A 24,324-nucleotide genomic window follows, 5' to 3' on the forward strand; every position below is an offset into this window, starting at 1 on the left:
AGACTTCATTCACAACTTACTTTCATTTTCAATCTATTTGATACCAGACTCGAGAAAGTTGTCTTTATCTCTTATTTCATTTAAAAATTTACGTGTTTTTACGCGAGCGGCTACGTTATTGGGGTTTCACATTTAACGTCAGTAATTAGAAATGCCTAGCAGCGGACGCGATAAGTATCTTCGATATTAAATTGCGGTCGCCTGCGTTTTGCAGACTGAGGCTGCAGTGAAAGAAAGCTGTTTACATCAAGTATGCTGAAGCCATGGGCGGTGTGACTCCCCTAATAACAGGTTACGGAACGCCTTGCCCGCAAAATCAATGATCACACGGCCGTCGTCTTTCATCGCACATGCCTCTATAACAGTCTGTTTGTCATTCATTCGTGACATTGACAAGATAATTTTCTACTTCTCTTGTTAAAGTGTTAAATATTGCCGCTTCATAATAATAGGTTCTTCATTCGAAGTTTCTTTTCCGTCGGTAGAGATGACGTCAGGAAATGTTAACAGCATCACAATTCGGAATTTCAAAATCCAAAGTTAATTAAGTTCATGAATAGTGAACTACATTCTTTTAATAAATTTGACATCACTTAGGAGCCACAGCGATAAAAAATTACAGTTTTGACATAAAACTGACCAGATGGCAATAAATAATTTATATTCCGGTAACCAGTTTTGGTCATGACCGCCTTTGAAATGTATAACACAGAGAGTGGAATGTAAACGTAAAGATGGATGTACGCATATATGTTTCACACCTTCTCCTAAGCGACGGGACCGACTTGAACCAAACTTGGTACACGTTACTTACTCTCTTGAAAGAGTCGCAGTAAATATAAGAGCCACCAACCAATCACAGGGGTGTGGGCGAAAAAACAGTGTAACTCACTACGTACAAATATCCATGCATTATTCTTCATATATTTGAGAATGAGGGCACTTAGTGACAGCCGGCCGGGGTGGTCGAGCGGTTCTACACGCTGCAGTCTGGAGTCACGCGACCGCTACGGTCGCAGGTTCGAATCCTGCCTCGGGCATGGATGTGTGTGATGTCCTTCGGTTCGTTAAGTTTGAGTAGTTCTAAGTTCTAGGGGACTGATGACCTCAGAAGTTAAGTCCCATAGTGCTCAGAGCCATATTTTGAACTTAGTGACATGCAAGAAACGTTACACGAATTTCAGACTTATACGAAACTTTTTCTCACTGACAACCCCCACAAAATAATGAAAGTAAGAAAGTTTATCTCCTACAACATTTTCGCTGTTTATGTAGTAAAACGGAGTTCTGTGGAGGGGTATGGATGATATTTTAGGTTACAGGACATCGGTAAACCACAGAAAGGACAGCAGTATAAAAGGGTGCAGAACAAACACGGGAATGAAGACCTGGAAACAATCGGTATTGTAGTTGTAAATTGTTGTACCTGCGTTGGAAACGAACCAGAGCTCCAAGCGCTAATAGGAAGCACTAAAGGTCAATTCGTTATAGGTGCGGAAAGCTGGTTAAAGCCGGAAATAAGTTCAGCCGAAATTTTTACATGGAACCTAACCATGTTCACATAGGATAAATTAAACAGTTGGTGGTGGGCTGTATATTGCTGTTGGAAGTATCTTACCTTGCAGTGAAATCAAAGCAGATAGTTTCTGGGAGTTACCATGGGTATACGCTTTACTTGACAAGCGGAATAAACTAATAATTGGTTTCTCTTACCGATCCCTCCGACTCAGATGATACAGTTGCTGAGCAGTTCAAAGAAACCTTGAGTCTCATTTCAAATAGTCGCCTCACTCCTAAAGATATAGGTGCTGGTGACTTGAATCTCGTTGGCGAAAATACATGTTTCAGCTCGGAGGTAGGCAAAAAGCGTCATCCGAAATCGTTTTGAAATCGTTTTCAGAAAATTATTTTGAACAATTAGTTCGAAGTGTAAATGGTTGCGAAAACATACTTGACCTCTTAGCACAGAGCATCGCATCATGACGGATACAGGGATTAGTGGCCACAAGGTTGTTGTGGCGAGACTGTATCCGTAACATCCAACCGCACCAAAAATAAACGCAAAATACATCAGTTTAAAAAAGCAGATACACATTCGCTTGTGGCCTTCCTTTGAAACAGTGTCCAGTCCTTCCTATCTCAATATGTAAGCGTAGACCAGATGTGCTTTAAATTAAAAAAAAATGTTAAGGACGGCTATTGAGACACACATATCAGGTAAAGAAGAGGTGTTACTGATGACAATGTCAGTAAAGCAGAGTTACTAAATACGGTTTTCCAAAATTCCGTCACCAAAGAAGAGAAAATAAATATTCCAGGATTCGAACCAAAAATAACTGCCTACAATTTATTAACGTAGAAGCAGATGAAAGGCAAGGCAGCCGGTCCTGACTGTGTATCACTCAGGTTTCTCTCAGTGTATACTGATACAGTAACTTCGTATTTGGCAATCATATACAACAGAGCGCTCGTTGAAAGATCTGTACCGAAGACTGGAAAGTTGCACTAGTCACACCAATACACAAGAAAGGAAATAGAAATAATCCGCTGAATGACAGACCCATATCACAAACATCAACTTGCAGCAGGATTTTGGAAAATATACTGTGTTGAACATTATGAGATATCTCGAAGAAAACGATATATTGACAGACAACTTGGATTCAAAAACTAATGTTCTAGTGCAATGCAACTAGCTCTTTATTCTCAGGAAGTAATGAGTGCTGTTGATTGGGAATGTCAAATTGATTCCATATTTTTATATTTCTAGAAGGTTTTTGGCGCCGTACTCCTAATCAGATTGCATACTTACGGACTATCGATCCAGTTTTGCTACTGGCTGCCTGATATCCTGTCAGAAAGGACACAGCTCGTAGTGGCTGACGGAAAGCTGTCGAGGGAAACAGACGTAACATCTGGCGTTCTCCATCTTCTGTTCCTGATCTACGTAAACTATTTAGGAAAATATCTGAGTAGAACTCTTAGATTTTTTACCGATGATACTGCCATTTACAGTCTTATAAAGTCATCAGATGATCGAAACAAATTGCAAAACGATTTAGACAAGATATCAGAACTGAGTGAAAATTGACGATCGACTCTAAATAATGGAAAGTGTGAAATCACCCACGAGTAGCAAAACGAACCCTCTAAATTTCGATACGATAAATCACACAAATCTAAAGGCTGTAACTTGAACTAAATACTTACGGATTAAAATTACGAATGACTTAATTTCTAACGGCCGCGTAGATAACATTGTGGGTAAAGCAAACAGAAGATTACGATTTATTGGCAAAACACTTACAAGATGCAATAGATTTGCTAGACTAAGTGCTCTACGCTTGTCCGTCTTCTTTTGAGGTACTGCTGCACGGTGTGGGAGCCTTACCAGATATGATTAATGAAGTCATCGAGAAATTTCAGAGAAGTGCATCACGTTTTGTATTAACGAGAAATAGGGGAAAGAATGTACGGACAGGATGTGGGGTGGACGTCATTAAAACAAAGTTGTGGCGGGGTCTTCTCACGAAATTTCAATCACCAGCTTTCTCCTCCGAATGCGAAAATATTTTCTTGACGCCGGGTTATATACGAGAAACGATCATCATAATAAAATAAAGGAAATCAGTGCTCGCACGGAAAGATTACATGTGTTCGTATTTCCCGCGCGCTGTTCGATAGTGGATCAACAGAGAATTGTTTTGAACGCTTTTCGATGAACCCTGTGCCAAGCTCTTAAGTGTGATTTGCGGAATAACAAAGTAGATTTAGATGTAAATGTGGATGTACAACATTACAATAACGTATTAATGGCTTTAACAAAATATTGCCCTCAGTCATGCTGTTAAACTAACAATTATGTTGTGGTTATGTTTTCGAGGTAAGTGGCACGAAAGGCCCCATTCTGAAAATCAGCGAGTATCTTATGTAGGGCCTAAACGGCCGTCACAGGGCACGCAAATATCATGCAGTCGTAATGGTAGTAGCGTGCCTCGCTGCTGGGGCACTGTAGCGACTTGCAACGTCCAGTACTTGCCACATCAGTAACTAAACACAACCCCTTTAGTTGCTTTAACGGACAACCGTTTTATTGGTAGTACCTAAAATCTAAGAACATACTGTGATAAAATAATAATGGCTACAACGAATCATACAAATATAGCGGTTTGATAACAATTCCAGTGTTAAATTATTTCCTATTACCTATTCACTAATAATTTGGTAAAATAGTATCGCATTAGAGAACCACACTATTATGTGTGCACAGCTGACAATGTAGTTAAAACGATGGTGCTCTAAGCATGTCATGTTACTTACAATAAGGAAAAATTACAGAACGTAAAAACAGGAAAGCAGTACGTAAAAACTACAACAATTCAGCAAATGTCATAGACATGTCCTTCCGTGAAGTCATTGTACTGACTTACGAAATCTTGAGGCCAACTCTTGTGGTAGCTATAAAGTTTTGTATCTGCTAATACATCTAATGACAAAGTATTCAGAGATGTCGGCAGACGTACGAACGGCAGATAACTGACAAGCACTGATACTATGAAAAAATGCATTGATAATGGCTTGGCACTTTCTGAAATCTAGATTTTCTAAATAAAACCTGCAAAAAGGACGACTGATTGCTGTGCTCTGTCATTTGTAAATTTCGGCATTTTTGCCCTACATACTGTTCATCACAGTCGTTACCATTGATACTGTAGATACTTGACTGGTAAAAGTTATTCCGGTGGTTACCTAAACTAGGTTTCAGTTTCATCTACAAAACTATCCTGGGTATATAACTTATATTAATATTTTTTACTTCGAAATAATCGACATATCCTATCCGAAACATGTTCTTTTAGACTTTCGGACAAGTAGTTTAGCTCTACGTTACTATCGGCTAAAGTAACTGAGTTACATGTATTCCAGTCACTTATTTAATCTTACTGAATTTGTGAAGTTTTTTTTCATTGGCTCAGGTATTTGTCCGGGAATCTTTGTCTATGTACTAAGACGTAGAGTAAATTAATCTACACCACTACTAACTGCTTTCGAGTTGTTACCAATGAAACAATCAGTTTATTACCATTAGCGTTTTTCTCAGTGAAACTTTCTATTACAGGATCCTGAAAAGGACAGATAAATCGAATTCATTTCACCAACTGCTTCATAAATGATCACTAATATACAGAGTGTCCCAGTAATGTTGCGACGAAGTCCGAGGGATTGTACAGAGTGTCTTGAGGAACAAATCGAGGATAGGAACTCGCGCCCGGAATCGTCATCCAGCGACGCTGCAGAGAGTACGAGTTACAGCCGCCGCACCTGCCCTTCTGCAGTAAACGTGACTTTGTACGCTGACAGACCGCAGACGGAACGTCTCGCAACGCTGTTTGTTATTCAGTGATCATGACTGATTGTGATGATAACCAGCGGGGAGAAAAGGAGTTAGCTGGTGCACAGACAGGCCTTGTCTCCTATGAATGAGGCGCCCTGTTGCCTCGGTGGTTGACGGTTTCAGACACTGGTTTGCATCTGCAGTTTATTTTTCTCCTGGAACCCTCTAAAATTTCTAATGTTTCCCGATGTACAGGAGAAAATTAAAGTCTCTTCTCTCTTCACGTAATTACCAAATACTTTAGTGTAAGTTAGTTTATTTCTAACAGAATAGTTTCGAAAGAGTGATTAATTAACGACATGTCGACTGTTGATTCATCGCAGACATCCGCCAATGACTACTAGCGGCCACAAAGGCCAGCCAATGGCCATTACACCACCCTGAATTAAAAATATTCTTTCGTTTCACTGTTACGTCTGGGATCGAATGCTGAATGTAATTACAACATACAATAGACGATAATAAATAAAACTAATATTATAATGAATCATAAATATAATAATTATCCAGTGGTACTAGTAACAGTTACCACTAAATAATAAAAATAATTTATTTTTTCCATACAGCGATGGTGTTCGCATATAAGTGCAAAGTCAACCATAGGAACCATGTGACATGGAGAGAGCAGTACACGCAGTGACTGAATGCATGGCTTTCATAACTGCTGCAATGATCTGTCGAGTGGGGAACACTACGAAGAGCGGAGGAAGGAAAATCACGAGTTGTTGACACCGAAAAGATATACGGAGAGTTTAAATCATTTTTAACTGGAAACAAGAAGAGGAAATTTACAACTGTCACTTCTTGCTGCAGAAATGATTTTTCAACTTGACAGTTAAGGTTCTGTGTGCTTTCCAAGAGCGATCTCATGCGTAGTCTTAACAGGAAGACAAGAATGGTTTGACTGCGTGTTTCTGAAAATGTTTCCTACTCTGTGATTGCGTCACGCGCGTAGAATATGCAGAGTGGCCTTCGAATAGTGCGGGGATACAGGGAGGAAGAAAATGACTATTTGTGTGAAAACTGCAATAGTTTTTTGAATCACGTTCCTTCTTCGTAGTAGTAATGAGTTTTTTTGCAATATAATAATGTTACATAATTAATAGCCGGCCAGAGTGGCCGAGCGGTTCTAGGCGCTTCAGTCTGGAACTGCGCGACCGCTACGGTCGCAGGTTCGAATCCTGCCTCGGGCATGGGTGTGTGTGATGTCCTTAGGTTAGCTAGGTTTGAGTAGTTCTAGGTTCTAGGGGACTGATGACCTCAGCAGTTAAGTCCCATAGCGCTCAGAGCCATTTGAACCATTTTTTCGAACGTAATTAATATTTACTATTAGCATGTAAAGTCTACTAGTTTCTGTCATTGCCCTTTCTCAGTGTTAAAAATAGATTCCTAACTTTATCTAGCATTTTTTATTTACTTGGTCATTAGGCGAAACCCCTTCAGGCACAATGGCTGTTCCTGAGTATTGATTATTTATGTGCTTTCCTTAGGTGCAACGAGAATTTTTAAAAAAGGAAAAGAAGTGGGACAGGTCGGAAGGCAGGCCAGCTGTACATTCTGTGATTTTGGAGTTTGTAGAGTGACTGACCTTTAACTAAAAAAGTTCCAAACCTTCTGTTTCAACCTCCGAATGGTCGCTAAGTTAAAATCACTCTGAAAATTCGGGGAAGCTTTTAGTATCTGTCTCTAGTATACCTTTCTCTGGCGTCACGTCGCGCTTTACGGTTCAGAGGGCATAGTGTGCACATGAAGATTCCTGCAAAATTGTGTCTTTCTCCATGTGTGAGGTGCTTGCTGAGACATTTCGCCCGATTTCATGCAGCCCACATAACGTAATTGTCATGCGTTTCCTTCTTCACGACAGTTTTCGGGCGCACACTGCAGATGCAACAAGGATCGTCTCGCAGTATTTTTGCTGGAAAGTATTCGTTCACCCATCATACAGCCCGGACTTAGCTCCCTCTGGTTCACATCTTTTCGCCAACATGGACCGTTGGGAATGAGGACAACATTTTGGCATAGAGCTGCAGACCTGCCTAACGAATTGGAAGAAATCACAGGCGGCTGCCTTTTATGAGGAGGGCATTGGGAAGTTGGTAGCACGCTACGACAAATGTCTAAACCGGAGCGGCGACTATGTAAGCAAGTAGCTAGAACGTGTAGCTAAATGTCACAAATAAAACATTTTTTGTTTTTCTTTTCAAACCGATCGGATGTTGAAAACAAAGTAGTTCTCATAGTTCGGTCGCTCTCAGCCCATTAAGTTAGTCACACTTATAGTGGTGACGTTACTGCTTTCGTGAAAATGGTCTTAGCAGCATGTGGAACGTATTGTTCGCTTTATTACATGTGGCAATGCACGTGCAAGGGTGTTACAAAAAGGTACGGCCAAACTTTCAGGAAACATTCCTCACACACAAATAAAGAAAACATGTTATGTGGACATGTGTCCGGAAACGCTTAATTTCCATGTTAGAGCTCATTTTAGTTTGTTCTTCCACCTACGCTCAATGGAGCACGTTATCATGATTTCATACGGGATACTCTACCTGTGCTGCTAGAATATGTGCCTTTACAAGTACGACACAACATGTGGTTCATGCACGATGGAGCTCCTGCACATTTCAGTCGAAGTGTTCGTACGCTTCTCAACAACAGATTCGGTGACCGATGGATTGGTAGAGGCGGACCAATTCCATGGCCTCCACGCTCTCCTGACCTCAACTCTCTTGACTTTCATTTATGGGGGCATTTGAAAGCTCTTGTCTACGCAACCCCGGTACCAAATGTAGAGACTCTTCGTGCTCGTATTGTGGACGGCTGTGATACAATACGCCATTCTCCAGGGCTGCATCAGCGCATCAGGGATTCCATGCGACGGAGGGTGGATGCATGTATCCTCGCTAACGGAGGACATTTTGAACATTTCCTGTAACAAAGTGTTTGAAGTCACGCTGGTACGTTCTGTTGCTGTGTGTTTGCATTCCATGATTAATGTGATTTGAAGAGAAGTAATAAAATGAGGTCTAACATGGAAAGTAAGCGTTGCCGGACACATGTCCACATAACACATTGTCTTTCTTTGTGTGTGAGGAATGTTTCCTGAAAGTTTGGCCGTACCTTTTTGTAACACCCTGTATATATATATAAGCGGCGGCAGATCACATACATAAAAGACTGTTGTGATTGGCTAGCTTTCGGAGCTAGTGGCTCTTTCCTTAGCCAGAAGGGCTGAAGGGGAAAGAAGGAGGGTGAAGGATCAAATTGTTCAAATGGCTCTGAGCACTATGGGACTTAACAGTTGAGGTCATCAGTCCCTAGAACTCAGAACTAATTAAACCTAACTGACCTAAGGACATCACACACATCCATGCCCGAGGAGGATTCGAACCTGCGACCGTAGCGGTTGCGTGGTTCCAGACTGAAGTGCTCGGCCGGCGAGGGCGAAGGAAAAGGGCTGGAGAGGTCTAGGAAAAGGGGCAGATTTTGGGAAAGCCACCCAATCATTGTTTCCTTCTCATCCCGTACGGTAAGTCTCTCCTGACCCGCGGTTCTGGGTGACTTTCCCAAAATCTGCCCCTTTCCCGAGACATCTCCAGCCATTTTCTTTGACGCTTCTTCCTTCCCCTTCAACACTTCTGCCTGAAGAACGAACCACTGACTCAGAAAGCTTGCCAATCACAACAGTGTTTTACGTGTGTGTTCTGCCGCCTATTGGTGAATAGATTTTTTATCTATTCAAATAAATAATATATTATAATATATATTTTAATTGCAATATTAGCTCGTTCTATGAGACGCTCCAGCTTTTCATAGATCTTCCTGTCCTGGTACCATCATTATTTCGGGTCCATCCATAAATTTGCCGCAGAATTCTTCGTTCAAATATTCTCAGTTATCGTCCATCAGTGCTGGGCCAGTGTCCGAGCTTCACAGCCATTTGTAACCATCGGCCTAATCATTACCTTGTATATACTGAATATCTCGCCGGGAATCGAAGTGAAGTGCATTCCTCACCCTCACTTTAGTCCCGATTTAGCAACGTATAACTTTTTTTCTATTCCCTAACCTGAAGGACAACCTTCGTGGCAGGCATTTTCTATCCACGGAAGAAGTAGTGGAGCACCGCGGTTGCAATTCTGAAAGACTTTTCACAAAAAACACTAGTGGCGATTAAAATTGCTACACCACAAAGATGACGTGCTACAAACGCAAAATTTAACCGACAGCAAGAAGATGCTGTGATCTGCAAATAATTAGCTTTTCAGAGCACTCACACAATGTTGGCGCCGGTGGTGACACCTACAACGTGCAGACATGAGGAAAGTTTCCAACCGATTTCTCATACACAAACAGCAGTTAACCGGCTTTACCTTGTGAAACGTTGTTGTGATGCCTCGTGTAAGGAGGAGAAATGCGTACCATCACGTTTCCGACTTTGATAAGGGTCGGATTGTAGCCTACCGCGATTGCGGTTTATCGTATCGCGACATCGCTGCTCGCAATGGTCGAGATCCGATGACTCTTAGGAGAATATGGAATCGGTGGGTTCAGGAGGGTAATACGGAACGCCGTACTGGATCCCAGCGGCGTTGTATCACTAGCAGTCGAGATGACAGGCATCTTATCCGCATGGCTGTAACGGATCGTGGAGCCACGTATCGATCCCTGAGTCAACAGATGGATACGTTTGCAAAACAACAATCATCTGCACGAACAGTTCGACGACGTTTGCAGCAGCATGGACTATAAGCTCGGAGACCATGGCTGCGGTTACCCTTGACGCTGCATCACAGACAGGAGCGCCTGCGATGGTGTACTCAACGACGAACCTGAGTGTAAAACGTCATTTTTTTCGGATGAATCCACGTTCTGTTTACAGCATCGTGATGGTCGCATCCGTGTTTGGTGACATCGCGGTGAACGCACAATGGAAGCGTGTATTCGTCATCGCCGTACTGGCGTATCACCCGGCGTGATGGTATGGAGTGCCATTGGTTACACGTCTCGGTAACCTCTTGTTCGCATTGACGGCACTCTGAACAGTGGACGTTACACTTCAGATGTGTTACGATGCGTGGCTCTACCCTTCATTCGATCCTTGCGAAACCCTACATTTCAGCAGGATAATGCAACACCGCATGTTGCAGGTCCTGTACGGGCCTTTCTGGATACAGGAAATGTTCGACTGCCGCCCTGGCCAGCACATTCTCCAAATCTCTCACCAATTGAAAACGTCTGGTCAATGGTGGCCGAGCAACCGGCTCGTCACAATCGCCAGTCACTACTCTTGATGAACTGTGATATCGTGTTGAAGCTGCATCGACAGCTGTACCTGTACATGCCATCAGAGCTCTATTTGACTCATTGCCCATCGTTACGGCCAGAGGTGGTTCTTCTGGGTACTGATTTTTCAGGATCTATGCACCCAAATTGCATGAAAATGTAATCACATGTCAGTTCTAGTATAATATATTTGTCCATTGAATACCAATTTATCATCTGCATTTCTTCTTGGTGCAGCAATTGTAATGGCTGGTAGTGTAGTTTCTAGTACCTGTTTGCAGACTAGCGGAAACGCTGGGACAAGTGCACTACATCCAAAGAAGACTATTTGCGAAGGACTATGAAAACTATTAAATAATTACGATCATTTGACAAGCGTTCTTTCAGAGTCTTGAACGTCAGTAGGCGGTTCCCGTACTCAGGCGTAAGTCTCGAGGAGAGGCACGTGATGCTGCGTCGTGACATAACCGCTAATTAACAGTTGCCGCAGTGACGCGTGACATACGCGAGGACAGGTCTGCGCCGCTATCTGATCTCGCAGGCCACATCGATACGCGCGGAGCCGTGTTCCGGCAGCCGGCGAGAGCGCCGTTTAGCAGCCGCCCGGCCAGCTGGCCGGCTCTGCGGGTGCAATTAATGCCAGGCGCCAAAACGTTGTATTAGAAAGGCAGGCGGCTCGCAGGGGACACGGCGGCCTTGCCGGCCGATAGCCATCTGCGCGCGCGCTTTCGTCAGCGACCTGCGGCCGGGCGCCGGCCGATTCTCACAGCGGTGAGCGGCCGAGTGCGCAGGCGCAGGGGCGCGCGCTTGCTCTTTGACCCGGTTGCGAAGATGCGACGCGGCCGGCTGCTGCCGCCGCCGCCGCCACCGCCGCTGGCCTTAGCTCGCCCGTACGCCGCGCCCGCTCTCCCGGTCATGCCGGCCTGTTCTTCTTCAGGTCAGGGGTCAAGTCCAGCTCCCACTTTCTCCAGGCAGCGGGAGGCTGCGTGCGCGATTGCTGGATGCGAGCCGTCATGATTATGTAATTTATCTGATGCCACCTCCTTCGCGCGCCGCGCGTGTGTGTGTCTGTATATCTGTCTACGATTACATTTATGTGTATGTGTGTCTTGTCTTACGTGTCAGCACTAGTGTGCTCGCGTCCGTCAGTAGGCAGGTAATCGCCTCGCCATCTTCTTGTAAGCCGTATCCGTCGAGGCCATCACCTTCCAGGCCTCACTTCCGCGTTGAGACGACCCCTGAGGGATGGATACTGTTACATATCTCATTAACTCATAAATACGAAAATTGTGAGTTATTATATCCACGATGGCGTGATACCTTTACAGTTGTTTAGGGGAAAACACTGCTACGCGCTGTGCGTTATATAGTTTGAACCTACTCTGCAAGAACGTACCCCGAATCTGAGCTAGGGAGCAAGGACTTCACAGATGACCAACATCAGAAGGCAAGGGAATTGCTAGAAGACTGTGCCAACAAGCATTCCAGCGACGCATTGGCAACTGAAGCTACAACACTTAAGAGCAATTAAACATTTTGCTGCCAGTGACGTATATGTCCGTCCACAGTCGTCGTTCCTCCAGTGCTAACACAGAGGGTAACTCCGTGATGATGTTACAAAGTTTCAGGGATGACGGAGGAGGGTAAATGTATCAATTTGAGATAACACCGAATTGGAAGTTATAAGCGAAAATCCTTCTGATAACTCTGACAGAGGACCTCTTCTACTGCAAACTCTTTGCTTTCCGTATTTCGTGAAGGAAGACGAAAATTTACCCAAAAAATGTACTCTAAAGTGCATACTTAAGAGTTGCTATGAAAACTTTTGAAACTTTTTTATTTAAACGTGTGTGTCTGTACTTAAATTGCTGAATGTCTGAGAAGATGAAATTTCTACATTATTGGATTCTGAAACAGCTGAGTAAAACTGAATGTACTGAGCCTAATTTCTCTTTACTTTTTCTTATCATGTCAACACTGACCCACAATATTCTAGCGCAACGCAATCTGACTGCTCAAACAAATTACAACCTGACTTCAAATAATTAATTCAAAAGAATGGTCATGACTAAAAAGAAATCTTAACAATAACTTATACATTTCATTAAGCCTCATAAGCATTCACCTCACAAAAATCTTCATTACGCGAAGTACTGCAATACACAATGAGCGTCAGTACTATCAGCTAAATAAAAAATTCTAACTAGTGTTGTTAGCCGAGGAAAGACTTTGTTGCAAACCAAATAATGTATTTTTTACATTAACAATGTGACATCCAGTTCAAACACGAATATAAATCGTCATTGACATCCACTCCGAATATATATAATCACGAATAATTTTCAATCTCCAAGTCGGATACTCCCGGATCGTTAGCCTACTCGAACACTTCAGACGTCTTCCCTCCATCAACGCTAACTTCTCACATCTAACATCCATCACTGCCGGCTGTTCACCTCCAACTGCCCAACAGTACTTCCATCACTGCTGGCTACTAACTTCCAACTTCCCAACACTACTGGCGATTAGCTTCCAACAACGAGTGCGACCAGCCACAGAGTCTCTTATAAAGAAACACAGTCAGAGATCCAATGCAAAGCGCTATACAGCGCTGCCAACACTGAAGCAGCCCACTTACACTTTACCATCTCCGTCTTTATTTTGTTGGCTTTCGGAACGTGCTCATACAGCCATCTCCAGTGTGGAAAGTCAATTATGACGATACAAATGTAAGTGCAACGCAACACCTAATTCCCGAGCGGAGAAAATTTCCAACCCTGCCACGAATCGAAACCCAGACCCCTTCGGTTAGCAATCCACCGCGCTAACCGCGTAGCTTCCGCGACGGACTGCTTGTTAATAATTACTTCTGCTAAACATTTCTCTTCTATTGAACAAGTGCTCATATCTGTTAAGGTATGCATTTTAGAGCTCACGTGTACTAGACGAATTTTTCTTGCTACCGTTCATACTACCTCCTCCCAAAACATGGAAAGCAAAGAGCTTACAATAGAGGAGGTCCTCTATCAGAGTCATCAGAGTATTCACGAGTACTGCTCTCATGAACGGGAAGTGTAGCCAAAACGTGACGCCCAACTGCAAAGAGGTGAGATGTAATTCAAGTCTACAGACAGAATGATGGCTTTGAAGTTGCATAACAGAGAAGACACACGTATGCTTATGACATGCCATACCGCTGCAATGAAATCAACTGTGAGGATGAACCGCCAAGCTTATACTGAAAAATGTACACCCAAATATGTGTTGGTTTACAATGAGTCGGCGGATGCAGTTGATAAATGCGAAACGCTACTTAGCTCAACGGAATGCGTTCACGAAACCTGAAATGGTACGAAAAACTTTTTCTCTCTCCTTGGAAATGTGTGTGCTAAATTCCAACGTCAAATATAAAATTTGTTATAGAAAGCCTACTCCAGCCGTGAGATTTTAGAGGCATACCATCAAGAAAGGAAGGCGTCAGGAAACCGTAGATCAGACTAGGAAAATCCACTACGACCTCAAGAAAGGCACTTTCCAGGCACCGTTGAACCATCAGCAAAACAACAGGAGTCATTAAGGAGACGCATTATATGCAGCAAGAACAAAAAGCGAAAGGAGAAGCGTACTGCTGTAAAAAATTTGATGCGGGATGTATCTGGTTTCGAAATTATCACACAAAAAAGGTTCCGAAATGTCCTTCATTGTTAAGTTCTCTACACTACTGGCCATTAAAATTGCTACACCAAGAAGATGACGTGCTACAGACGAGAAATTTCACCGACAGGAAGAAGATGCTGTGATATGCAAATGATTAACTTTTCAGAGCATTCACATGAGGTTGGCGCCGGTGGCGACACCTACGACGTGCTGACATGAGGAAAGTTTCCAACCGATTTCTCATACACAAACAGCAATTGACCGACGTTGCCTGGTGAAACGTTGTTGTGATGGCTTGTGTAAGGAGGAGAAATGCGTACCATCACGTTTCCGACTTTGATAAAGGTAGGATTGTATCCTATCGCGACTGCGGTTTATCGTATCGCGACATTCTGCTCGCGTTGGTCGAGACCCAAAGACTGTTAGCAGAATATGGAATCGGTGGGTTCAGGAGAGTAATACGGAACGCCGTGCTGGATCCCAAAGGCCCCGTATCACTAGCAGTCGAGATGACAGGCATCTTTTCCGCATGGCTGTAACGGGTCGTGTAGCCACGTCTCGATCCCTGAGTCAACAGATGGGGACTTTTGCAAGACAACAACCATCTGCACTAAAAGTTCGACGAAGTTTGCAGCAGCTCGGAGACCATGGCTGCGGTTACCCTTGACGCTGCATCACAGACAGGAGCGCCTGCGATGGTGTACTCAACGACGAACCTGGGTGCACGAATGACAAAACGTCATTTTTTCGGATGAATCCAGGTTCTGTTTACAGCATCATGATGGTCGCATCCGTGTTTGGCGACATCGCGGGGAATGCACAGTGGAAGCGTGTATTCGTCATCGCCATACTGGCGTATCACCCGGCGTGATGGTATGGGGTGCCATTGGTTACACGTCTCGGTCACCTCTTATTCCAATTGACAGCACTTTGAACAGTGGACGTTGCATTTCAGATGTTTTACGGCCCGGGGCTCTACCCTTCATTCTATCCCTGTGAAACCCTACATTTCGGCAGGATAATGCACGATTGCATGTTGCAGGTTCTGTACGGGCCTTTCAGGACAAAGAAAATGTTCGACTGCTGCCCTGGCCAGCACATTATCCAGATCTCTCACCAATTGACACCGTCTGGTCAATGGTGTCCGAGCGACTGGCTCGTCACAATACGCCAGTCAGTACTCTTGATAAACTGTGGTATAGTGTTGAAGCTGCATGGGCAGCTGTACCTGTACACGCCATCCAAGCTCTCTTTGACTAAATGCAAAACCGTATCACGGCCGTTATTACGGCCAGAGGTGGTTGTTCTGGGTACTGTTTTCTCATGATCTATGAACCCAAGTTGCGTGAAAATGTAATCACATGTCAGTTATAGTATAATATATTTGTCCAATGAATACCCGTTTGTCATCTCTATTTCTTCTTGGTGTAGCCATTTTAATGGCCAGTAGTGTAGTTTTAGGAACTTCGGCAATAAAGAGTATTCAAGGTGCACTTTATTTTAAGAACTTGTTGTTGAGAATAAATACAGGAGAGCCCTCGATGATATTGACTCAGCGCAGCAGGCGCTCCAGTGCTCAGTGCAAAATCGAGCTCGGCACGGCAGGCATGCCAAGAAGACTGCAGAGCGTCCAATCCGCACCTTGTGATGCACACTGTTGGTGGCGCACTCACCAGTGAAAGGGTTACAGAGCGTAACAAAACACTACACATTCCGACAAAGAAAGACTTGCCACAGTAGACAAAGCGTCTCGAAAATGTGATACGGAAATTACGCTCGACATCGCTGACACCTTTGACAGTCGGTGACGGTCTGCGTTGTTCGAGCGGGTGATAGAGGCACCAATACCTACGTCACTCTCACGTAGCTATAGCGATTTCTACAGGGATCAGAAAGTTACTAAACATAGTGCAAAGGACTGCGATCAGAAGTTATTCTGTGGCCGAGTCTTCCGGGATTTCACTTCCTCAATATGATCTACCCCACTGGGGGCGTTGAATAAGCGATGCAACACATTCTTCTCTCGGCCGATTGTGGTTGAAAAAACGCGGAATTTGCTGTGGTACATCGCAGACTATTCCCGCTTCAGTCCCTACAGTTTCATAAAATTCGATCGGTGGCGGCGACTGTATACGTAACCTTCAAAATGGCGTTTGTGACGGAGGTGCGTTGCACGCAGAGAGCAGGCAGTCAGTTTCTGTTGGCGGAAAACCAGATAATTACAGGCATTTGCAGAATCTACACGGAGACCTGCCAGTGAACAAAAGCTCAGATGAGTCGTTAGTCGTCAATCACGATCGCAAAAGGTTCGCGCAAACCTGCCAAATCTGCCGCACGCCGGCCGGCGGCACACCGCTGTGAAATTAAAGAAAGGACTTCAGCACTTTCGCCGGCTCAAAGACGCACACTTCTCCTTCTCCATGATAACGCGAGATCTCACAGAAGACCGTGCACCCGAGAGAAGCTCAAAAAAAATCATTGGACTGTTCTTCCGTATCCTCCGTAAAGCCTGGACCTCGCCCCTTCCGCCTTCCACCTGTTTGGTCCAATGAAGAATGCCTTCCACGGGAAGCAGTACGTCGATGATGTGAACTTTTCTGATGCAGCCAGACGTTGGCTCCGACGACGACCAGTAAACAGGTACCTTGCGGACACGCAGTCCGCCGGCCGCGGTGGCCGAGCGGTTCTAGGCGCTTCAGTCCGGAACTGCGCGACTGCTACGGTCGCAGGTTCGAATCCTGCCTCGGGCATGGATGTGTGTGATGTCCTTAGGTTAGTTAGGTTTAAGTAGTTCTAAGTTCTGGGGGACAGATTGTGGTGTCACCGCCAGACATCAAACTTGCTAGGTGGTAGCCTTTAAATCGGCCGCGGTCCGGTAGTATACGTCGGACCCGCGTGTCGCCACTGTCAGTGATTGCAGACCGAGCGCCACCACACGGCAGGTCTAGAGAGACTTCCTAGCACTCGCTCCAGTTGTACAGCCGACTTTGCTAGGAAAGGTTCACTGACAAATACGCTCTCATTTGCCGAGACGATAGTTAGCATAGCCTTCAGCTACGTCATTTGCTACGACCTAGCAAGGCGCCATTATCAATAGATATTTATCTTATGATGCCTGTACCGTCAGACCGATGTTCATCAATTATGAATTAAAGTTAAGTATTCTACCAGTTACCTCCTGTTTTGCTAGTCTTATATCTCTGACCTGTTCCAGACCTCACGCCAGCCTGCGTGAGCTAAACGCGTGTATTTCGGCCTCCTCTAGCAACACGGTGTTGGCTCTTCCGCCAACACTTCATATGGCGACGAGTCTAAAAACGGTCTTCTTCTTTCTATTGCACTAATTTACTTGTGTCATGGCTTCGTCACAATCTCCAGATGTACTGTCCGAATTTTATCGCTTGCAGAATCAGCAGACGCAGGCCTTATTGGATGCCCTTGGACAGCTCGTCCAGGGTCAACGTGCACTGCAAATCGATGCGGCAGCCACCGCTTCACCGCTACCGCAGCCACAACACGCAGTTGCACCACCTTTTCGTCCTTTTGATGCAGCACTGGAAAGCTGGACGGAGTGGTCACGCCAATTTGGATTCCATCTTGCCGCCTACGGAATTCAAGGTATCGAGCGGCAGCCTTTTTTGCTGGCGTGCGACGGCGTGTCCATGTACCGTGTGATAGTGAAATTATTTCCCCGACGCGACGTAGCAACTCTGTCCTACGACGAAATTTTGTCTGCATTAGATGCTTATTTCAAAGAATCAGTCAATGTAGTTGCAAAACGGTATAACTTCTTTCGTACAAAACGTACGGCAGGTCAGACTAATAGGGAGTGGGTTGCAACCTTGCAAGGCCTTACTAGGGATTGTGCTTTTGAGTGTGAATGTGGACTCCCTTATTCAGATACTATGGTACGTGATGCAATTGCACAGAACGTTTCTGATGTTCGTATAAGGGAACAGATTTTGAAACTCGTCAATCCCTCCCTTCAACAAGTGATGGACATATTGGATAGGCAAGACACACTTTGCTCAGGATTCATTTGAAACTTCGCCAGCCGTGTGTCACATTAACCGGCCCGCCGGGCGCGCTGCTCGGAACAGTATATCCCCCTTGCGCCCGTCCGCGCAGCTGCCGCCAAGCTCTCCGCTACGTGTGCCGCGCAAGCACACAAATGCAGTGCTAAAATCATGTCCGCGGTGTGCTACTAGACATTCGCGTGAGAATTACCCGTCATGCCAAGCTATTTGCTTTTTCTGTAATAAAAAAGGACATGTTCAAAGTGTTTGCCAGAAAAAGCTCAGAACGGACACTCCCAACCATTCCAGGCACTTTGCTTAGCGCCGGAATCGAACCAAGAATACTCAGGCTCGTGAACCGTCGCCCATGGACATTTATGTAGTTCATTCCACTCCTCCCAGTGCCGCTCTTTCTAACAGTGACTGTGTTCGTCCCACAAGTAGTGTGCGTCGACATCGCCGGAAATCGCGTCAAGTCGCAAGTGCTTCTGTACCAGTGTCTGTTTACATTGCACGAGACAGTCGCTCTTGTCGTCAGCAGGACAGTAAACGTTTTGTAGATTTGGTCATTAATGGCAACGTGATCCCATTCCAGCTCGATACCGGAGCTGCAGTTTCTCTGATCAATCACGACACGTACAAACAGCTGGTCACACCTCCGTTGCGTGCCGCAAACGTTAAGTTAACTAGCTATTCCGGTCAGCGTATCCCTGTGATAAGTCAGTGCAGCCTTCTTGCAACATACAAGGGACAAACAAAACTTGTGTCATTTTACGTCCTTCGTTCTTCTTCTCCAGTGAACATGTTTGGTTTAGATTTATTTCAGTTGTTTAACTTGTCAATAGTCAATCAGGTCCTATCGGTAAACCAGACTGTGCCTTCAGCCAGTGTTTGTCGTCTATGTGAAGAGTTTGTAGACATTTTTGCACCGGGCCTTGGTTGTGCTAAGAACTATGAAGCACATTTGGAACTGAAAGTCAACGCGCAACCGAAACTTTTCAGAGCGCGCAATGTTTCCCATGCATTGCGTGATGAGGTCGCACGAACATTACACGATTTGGAATCACAAGGTGTGATTGAACGTGTGCAGGCTTCTCTCTGGGCTTCACCCTTAGTAATATTGCCAAAACCTTCAGGAAAATTGAGACTTTGTGTGGACTTCAAGGCAACAGTGAATCCACAACTAGTGATTGCAACTTTTTCTTTACCCCACCCGGAAGATCTTTTTGACAAACTGTGCCCGGGTAAATATTTTTCGAAGTTGGACCTAGCAGATGCGTACTTGCAAATACCGGTGGACGACGAATCCCAGCGAGTTTTGGTGGTTAACTACCATTCGGGTGTGCATCCGCCCCTGCATTGTTTCAGCAATATCTGAGGACTGTTTGTGCGTCGGTCCCTATTGCAGCAAACTATCTGGACGATATTGTGATCTCCGGAAAGACGGAAGAAGAACATTTAGCCAATCTCAGAATATTATTTCAGGTCTTGCGACAAAACGGTCTTCGCTTGTGGAAGGACAAATGTGTGTTTTTTGCTCGGGACTTAACCTATCTGGGCCATGTACTCAATGCCCAAGGCATACATCCCAGCCCAGAGCACCTCCGTGCCATACAGGACTTGCCTTCGCCGCAGAATTTGAAGCAGCTACAGAGTGTGCTGGGAAAACTAAAGTATTACCATAAATATGTGCGCCACGCCTCTTCCATTTCAGCTCCGCTTCATCGCTTCCGTCGTAAAGGTGTTCCGTTCGTCTGGACGACGGAATGCGAACGCGCCTTTCGCCAGTTGAAATCGGCGTTGCTTTCCAATACTTGCCTTCCGCCATTCGATCCCCAGAAACCCCTTTTGTTGATGGTAGATGCATCGGATTTCGGGATCGGTGCTGTGATTGCGGACAAAGATGGATCGCATGATCGCCCTATTGCCTTTGCGTCCAAATTGCTCTCGTCTGCGCAAAGAAATTATTCACAGATCGAGAAAGAAGCTTTGGCTCTCGTCTTTGGTGTTACAAAGTTTCATGATTTCTTGTATGGTCGTCACTTTACAATCATTACAGACGACAAACCTTTGACATCCCTTTTTCATCCGAACAAGCCTGTACCTCCACGTACAGCGCAGAAATTCATTCGCTGGTCTATTTTCCTCTCGCAGTGCCGCTACGATATCTTGTATCGGTCCACTGCTAAGCACGGAAACGCCGATGCGTTGTCCCGTTTGCCTGTTGCTGAGGGTAGGGCATTCGATTCTTCCGAACTTGCTTGCATGTTCATTGATGCGGAAACCGATGACGTGGTCGAATCGTTTCCGATTGATTTTCGTCGTGTAGCTACAGCCACAGCTGCTGACCCTGTCCTTGCTACCGTTTTGCGTTTTGTTGCTACACAATGGCCCTTGTCAAAATCACGGATCGAGGATCCGTTGGTTCGCCAATTTTTTGCTCACAAGGAGAGACTTTTTGTACGACGTGGTGTTTTGCTGTTGCGTTCTGATAATGATCAGTCCCGGGTCGTGGTCCCACGTTCGGTACAGTCCTCTGTCTTACGGCTTCTCCACCAAGGACATTGGGGTATAGTGCGCACGAAACAACTTGCACTGTACTTGGATCGGAATCGATGCTGCGATTACGAATATGTGCTCTACTTGCATGGCGTGTGCCGAACAACAATCCGCACCGCCGCGGAAATTCTTTGCATGGCCAAAAGCCACTTCCCCTTGGCAACGCTTACACATCGATTTTGCTGGTCCATTCTGGAATGCTCGATGGTTGGTTGTGGTAGATTCATTCAGTAATTTTCCTTTTGTTGTCCGGATGTCTTCCACGACGTCATCTGCCACCATCCAAGCGTTATCTGCTATCTTTTGCATTGGTCTTCCGCAGACTATTGTTCCCGACAATGGCCCACAATTCATGTCCGCAGAATTTCAGTCATTCTGCAAGGCCAATGGTATTAAACATCTGACATCCGCGCCGTTTTCGCCTCAGTCAAACGGTGCCGCTGAACGATTGGTCCGGACTTTCACGTCACAGATGTTGAAGTTGAAAGAGTCTCATTCTCGGGAGGACGCGTTATTGCTCTTTTTGTCTTCGTATCGCTCTCAGCCCCGAGATGGTCGCTCGCCGGCTGCGTTGCTCCATGGTCGCCCTCATCGCACCTTGATGTCTTTGCTCCATCCGCCGCATCAGGTTCCTGTGCAGCGTCAGCCACCTGCTTTTGCTCCAGGCGCAACTATCGAGGTTCACAGCGTTGGCTCGCAGGTTGCATTCTTCGCTGCCTCGGCCGCGCTATGTATTTGGTTTTGGGGGCCTCTGGTGAGGTGCGTCGGCATCTCAATCAGCTGCGCCTCTGTCGTCGCACGGGTTCTCCCGCTCCCCGTCTGCTTTCAGCGACCGTGTCGTCCGGTCAGCGCCCTGGGGACCCATCTACTAGCTCGCCTCATCCCCAGGTGTTACCGACGATGCCTTCCATTTTGCCCCATGGCGACGCGCAGCCGCCGCCGCCTGTTCTCCCGCCGGCGACGCCCGCAGTGGACGCTTCGCTGCAGCCGCCAAGCGCCTCCCTGGGTCCCGCGCCGCCGGTCGCTTCCCGTGACCAGCTGTCCTCCGACATGGAACTCTTGCCCGCTCCGGACCAGATGGAGTCTTCGCCCGTCGGGTACCCCGACGCGATGGAGGTCGACCCTACGGCCCCTCCTGTCTCTCTACGGGCGCATACACCGCATGTTGGCGTGCACCCTGGGCTAGGTTTTCAGGCGTTTCCTAGATCCCCTCGGACCGAATGGCAGGGTGCGGGTGGCACAGCCTCGCCTGTTGTTAGGCTCCCCACCTCGTCGCATACGTCAACATGGGGTCCTCCCCACGGCGGGCGGAAGCCTTATAACAGAACCGTACGCTGATTTGCGGGGGAGGAATGTGGTGTCACCGCCAGACACCACACTTGCTAGGTGGTAGCCTTTAAATCGGCCGCGGTCCGGTAGTGTACGTCGGACCCACGTATCGCCACTGTCAGTGATTGCAGACCGAGCGCCACCACACGGCAGGTCTAGAGAGACTTCCTAGCACTCGCCCCAGTTGTACAGCCGACTTTGCTAGGAAAGGTTCACTGACAAATACGCTCTCATTTGCCGAGACGATAGTTAGCATAGCCTTCAGCTACGTCATTTGCTACGACCTAGCAAGGCACCATTATCAATAGATATTTATCGTATGATGCCTGTACCGTCAGACCGATGTTCATCAATTATGAGTTAAAGTTAAGTATTCTACCAGTTACCTCCTGTTTTGCTAGTCTTATTTCTCTGGCCTGTCCCAGACCTCACGCCAGCCTGCGTGAGCTAAACGCGTGTATTTCGGCCTCCTCTAGCAACACGGTGTTGGCTCTTCTGCCAACACATCACAGATGATCTCAGATGTTAAGTCCCATAGTGCTCAGAGCCATTTGAACCATTTTAGCATGCACGCACTCCCGGTAAGTGGATTAAGGCCATCGCACTGAACGAAGATTATTTTGAAAAATAACGTTTTATCGCCAAAAGACTGGGAAATAATATGGTGTATTTGAATCGCGAATAAAAGCCAACTCACTTTCAGAAAAGAAAATATGTCGCAATACTTACTGTACGTCCCTAGTATATCTACATAATCCCTTTGCGATACACGGTACTTGGCAGAGTTCACAGTACATTTCGGACTACATCTACATTTACATCTACATCTGCATGATTACTCTGCAATTCACATTTAAGTGCTTGGCAGAGGGTTCATCGAACCACAATCATACTATCTCCCTACCATTCCACTCGTGAACAGCGCGTGGGAAAAACGAACACCTAAACCTTTCTGTTCGAGCTCTGATTACTCTTATTTTATTTTGAAGATCATTCCTACCTATGTAGGTTGGGCTCAACAAAATATTTTCGCATTCGGAAGAGAAAGTTGGTGACTGAAATTTCGTAAATATGTCTTCCATCCCAACTCGCGTATCATATCTGCCACACTCTCTCCCCTATTACGTGATAATACAAAACGAGTTGCCCTTTTTTGCACCCTTTCGATGTCCTCCGCCAATCCCATCTGGTAAGGATCCCACACCGCGCAGCAATATTCTAACAGAGGACGAACGAGGGTAGTGTAAGCTGTCTCTTTAGTGGACTTGTTGCATCTTCTAAGTGTCCTGCCAATGAAACGCAACCTTTGGCTCGCCTTCCCCACAGTATTATCTATGTGGTCTTTCCAACTGAAGTTGTTCGTAATATTAACACCCAGGTACTTAGTTGAATTGACAGCCTTGAGAATTATACTATTTATCGAGTAATCGAATTCCAACGGATTTCTTTTGGAACTCATGTGGATCACCTCACACTTTTCGTTATTTAGCGTCAACTGCCACCTGCCACACCATACAGCAATCTTTTCTAAATCGCTTTGCAACTGATACTAGTCTTCGGATGACCTTACTAGACGGTAAATTATAGCATCATCTGCGAACAATCTAAGAGAACTGCTCAGATTGTTTTAGTGATCCGAGCTCCCGTATCACATCAAATGGTTCAAATATCTCTGAGCACTATGGGACTTAAAATCTATGGTCATCAGTCCCCTAGAACTTAGAACTACTTAAACCTAACTAACCTAAGGACATCACACAACACCCAGTCATCACGAGGCAGAGAAAATCCCTGACGCCGCCGGGAATCGAACCCGGGAACCCGGGCGTGGGAAGCGAGAACGCTACCGCACGACCACGAGCTGCGGACGGTATCACATCCATCACGTTCACTTTCTTATTTCACAATAATGCAAAGTGATCTGCCCTTCAGTGAATTTGTTCGAGGTCTTCCGTCGATACTATCAAATAAGAATCCCATAAAGCGTAGCATTACTATGGCAGACTATGGGTAAGTGTGAGTCTGTTCAGTATATTTTTCGCGTCTTTCAATAGTTCTGCCGATAAAACGCAGTCTTGGTCC

The sequence above is a fragment of the Schistocerca piceifrons genome, chromosome 3 (genome assembly GCF_021461385.2).
Source record: "Schistocerca piceifrons isolate TAMUIC-IGC-003096 chromosome 3, iqSchPice1.1, whole genome shotgun sequence".
Classification (NCBI taxonomy): domain Eukaryota; kingdom Metazoa; phylum Arthropoda; class Insecta; order Orthoptera; family Acrididae; genus Schistocerca; species Schistocerca piceifrons.